A 4,822-nucleotide genomic window follows, 5' to 3' on the forward strand; every position below is an offset into this window, starting at 1 on the left:
GATCAATCAAACTGCACGCTAAGCACATCTTGAGGAGATGAATCTTCTTTGCTGCATACTTCGTCAAAAACATTTATCTTCAAATTTATCATTTGGTTCTTGGCCTCATCAACTTTTTCTTGAGTACCAGGGGGAATAAGTTTGGCAATAGCAGCAGAAGGGGTTTGTTTGGGAGCAAGGCGTTTGAACAGCTTGCCGGTCACATCAGCAATATCATGGGCTCAGACAGCATCAACATAATCATTGTAGGGATTCCCTACAAGATTGGATCCAAGCACCTTAGCTATCAGAGCTGGTACACCCTTCTTAAGCTCAGCAAAATTGCCCTCGCCTTTCTCTGCCCTACCGAGAAGCTCAGCAGACTTTTCTCTCTCTGCATTCAGCTATTTCTCCAGCTCACCAACTTTCACCTGTTCCTCTTCCAATCTCTTCTTCTCAGCATCCGTTTCCCCTTGCAGAACAGCAGAAACATCTTGAGCACTTTCTAGCTCAACTTCTTTAGCCTTTATTATTTTCTGTGCATCACTTAAGGCACGCTCAGCATCAGCAGCTCTTTTGCGAGCATTTGCACCGTCAGTTATGTCCTTACGGGCTAAAGCAAGAATAGACTCTTGATGCTCCTGCAGTTGCAGCACAGAGTCCAGGTGATTGGTTAGCAGTACGTGAGCTGCTATAGTTGATTCCCTGAGTTGCTCAGAACGAAGAGCAGTGAATTGGGGTTTCAGCTCAGGGATAACACAACCCTGTACAAAACAAAATTTTATGAATAAATTCAGGCAACTCACATCAATAACTTACAAGCATATACATGTAGATGGTCTTATCATTCATACCTAAAGAAGAGTTGCAAATTCTTTATCCTTAGTGGCAGGGTTTGCAATAATGGCCTGCAAAGCCCTCACATGAGCAGGAAGAGTTAGCTCTTGAACATTGGAGGAGGTGACAGCAGGGTTATTGATATTAGGAAGAGGAGAATCATAAGCAGAGTTGCCTTTCGGCCTATCTTCATGAAATTCAGATTCATCGAAGGGAGCAAAGTTTGGGTCAGACATTTTCAGCCCCTTCTCTCCTTCACTTTCAAGATTCCCCTCCGGCCTCCGGTCACTGCCCTCCGTAGCCTTCCCTTGGCTATCATCCGACTCTGCTAAAATTACTAACAAAAACAAATTAGCATTATGAACAAACATAACAGTTATAAGCAAAGACATGTGCATTTTCAAGAAAGAGCAGAATGAACATACTTCTCCTGCGTTTCTGCTTATTACCCTCCTCTGTACTCTTCGCCCTTTTAGAGCCTATGCTCTTCTTTCTTGTCTTTTGGGTTGGAGGAGGAGTAGTGTTAGTTTCACCCGTGATGTTAACTGATGCCGATGTTTGCTGATCGGTGGTGGTGGTATCATCCGTTGTCCGCTCAGTGTCTGTATGTTCAGACCCGGATTCGCTGTCTGAGCTACTCACAGCAATTTCTTTCCCCTTTTCGGTATCAGCAGCAGCTTTAGTTTCAGCTGCAATTCTCTCCGCCTCTAGCTCTTCAGCAGTTTTGTCACGAGCAGTGACCTCTACATCATCATCAAGATCAGCGGATAAAAGAGCAGAGCGAACCTGCATCACGGAGTTACCTGCAAAAGTTACACATGAATAGCAATATAAGTACACATGACAAACATTAGACACAAATCTATATATATATATATATATATATATATATATATATATATATATATATATAATAGGATGATCATATCACATCCTACCCTGTTTTTTCCCACGAAGTACTGGCACAGAATTGCTCGGCCATTCTTGGCTCACTTTGCACAGCACAAGAATTCCCTCATACCTTTTGTATGATCTGGGTGGAAGACGGAGTCCTTTCAAACTATTTACTATCCGCTGTTCTGTGGGAGAAATCTTAACACCCTTTCCTATGCCAGTATCAATAGCACCCCACTCCCAGACAAAGGAGTATTCCTCCGGAATAACAGTTTCATCAACAAAGAAAAATAGACTTTTCCAGTCCTTCAAGTTTGAAACTCTATTTAGACCAACAAAATGATTATTTTTCTTACTATCAATAGTAAGCCAGCAATCGCTAATTGTGCGGATTCTAAATAAAGAGATAAAAACATTAATGCGAGGCTTTATATTAATAGCATTGCAATACATTTCAAAAAGGATGATTTTTTGAAGGCCATGGGGATGCATCTGACTAAGACATGCACCATAATATCTAAGAAGGCGAAGAAGAAGGTTAGTAAGGGGAACACGGAGGTTGCCGTGGGTAATTTGTAAAGCGTATAAAGTAATTTTCCCCTCAGGAGGGTTGTCAGCAGTTTGTCCGATGGTGGGAAGAACAGGGTTGTATTGATTGAGATGGCGAAAGGCAATCTTAAAGCCATCTAAATATTCACTGGTTAATGATGAAGCCATCGTGCTAACTTCTGGAATGTCAGCGGTAGTTGATGAAGAAGGCTTGGCGTGCTCTTGGCCAGCACTCCGTGAAGAAGCCATGATAATACAGTAAAAGATATCAACAAGAAGAAAATAGCAGTAAGATGAAGTGTACTGACCTTGGAAGACGGTAAACCTTAAAAAGTTGAAGATTGAAGAAGGCGATGAAGATTTGGGGGAGAAATATGCTTTTTAGATCTTAGCAAAAGTAAAAAAGTGATGGTAACAGGGTTATGACGGTTTTTATAGGATTTCATCGATGCAATTTTTATGGCCATGATTAAGACACGTGTAGGGGTGAGTTTAAACGAAGGGTACGAAATAGCACTTTTTACAGCTGGAGGCGTGTGGACGATCTCAGCCGTAAAAAATTAATCATAACAGCGCCAGTAAAACTCGTCTGCATTTAATGCCTAAAATGTTTTCCCCGATGCAAGTGGGCAATGAACAGGCTGGTTTGGCATGCGTTTTTCAAAAGTTTAACGACTTAATCATTCTTCAAATGCTTAAGTCATTAAACTGAGGGGACTTAATGGTGTATCCTATCGTATACACACATAAAAGGCATAATGGTTGCATAAAAGTAGCGTCAGGAAGGCTGGAAACAACAGTTTTGTGGAGTTATACGTCTAGCATTCTCCGCTGTACAGGCTGCTCCGTCATGCGTAAGCCCTGAAGGCCGCCTAGCTCGTAAGCCCTGGCCGGAGAACGCCACCTTCAGCATAAATTTTGGATCACGAATAACAGAACATATCATCATCTGACACGTGTCCCCAAGCAATCTGGTGGATCTGACACTATAAATAGACCCCTTGGGTCGTCATTTTACACAGTTCAGACATTCTGACAACTTTAAGAGCTGAGACTTCATTTCTCTTTATCTCACTACTTTATCTCACTAGAAGTCATCCGGCTAGCATTTCTACGCTCTACGGACGACAGATTGATTAAGCCACCCCGCAAGTTTCTACACTTGTGAACCGGGTCTGCAGGGACTATTTCCTAAGGGTAAAAATCAATCGGCAACACTCCGACCTCCTAAAGCTAGATTACTTCTAGTATCTTGTTGGCACACTAAGCCTTACCTCATAAGGAAATAGGTGTTAACACAAATCATAATAATAGACCACAAGATTTCATATTTTAATATACATCCCATACATAGAGATAAAATTCATTCATATGGTGAACACCTGGTAACCGACATTAACAAGATGCATATAAGAATATCCCCTATCATTCCGGGAAATCCTTCGGACATGATAAAAATGAATTCGAAGTACTAAAGCATCCGGTACTTTGGATGGGGTTCGTTAGGCCCAATAGATCTATCTTTAGGATTCGCGTCAATTAGTAGATCGGTTTACTAATTCTTAGGCTACCAAGCAAAAGGGGCATATTCGGCTTCGATCATTCACCCATATAATGTAGTTTCAATTACTTGTGTCTATTTCGTAAAACATTTATAAAACTGCATGTATTCTCATCCCAAAAAATTAGATTTTAAAAGTGGGACTATAACTCACTTTCACAGATTTTTACTTCGTCGGGAAGTAAGACTTGGCCACTGGTCAATTCACGAACCTATAACAAATATGTACATATATATCAAAGTATGTTCAAAATATATTTACAACACTTTTAATACATTTTGATGTTTTAAGTTTATTAAGTCAGCTGTCCTCATTAGTAACCTACAACTAGTTGTCCACAGTTAGATGTACATAAATAAATTGATATATATATTTTTGGAATTAACCTCAACCCTGTATTGCTAACTCCAACATTACTGCATATAGAGTGTTTATGGTTGTTCCAAATAATATATATACATGGGTCGATATGATATGTCAAAACATTTGCATACGTGTCTATGGTATCCCAAGATTACATAATATATTAGAATACATGTATAATATAATATAAGTTCGCTAGGATATGATTTGTATAGAATTGTTAATATTTCCCGTAGCTACAAAAATCAAACAAATATCCAATCTTGTTTTACCCATAACTTCTTCATTTTAAATCCGTTTTGAGTGAATCAAATTGCTATGGTTTCATATTGAACTCTATTTTATGAATCTAAACAGAAAAAGTATAGGTTTATAGTAAGAAATATAAGTTACAAGTCATTTTTGTAAGAGGTAGTCATTTCAGTCGAAAGAACGGCGTCTTGATGACCATTTTGAAAAACATACTTCCACTTTGAGTTTAACCATGTTTTTTGGATATAGTTTCATGTTCATAAGAAAAATTATTTTCCCAGAATAACAAATTTTAAATCAAAGTTTATCATAGTTTTTAATTATCAAACCCAAAACAGCCCGCAGTGTTACTACGACGGCGTATGTCCAGTTTTACGGTGTTTTTC

This window comes from Rutidosis leptorrhynchoides, chromosome 4, assembly GCF_046630445.1.
Source record: "Rutidosis leptorrhynchoides isolate AG116_Rl617_1_P2 chromosome 4, CSIRO_AGI_Rlap_v1, whole genome shotgun sequence".
Lineage (NCBI taxonomy): Eukaryota > Viridiplantae > Streptophyta > Magnoliopsida > Asterales > Asteraceae > Rutidosis > Rutidosis leptorrhynchoides.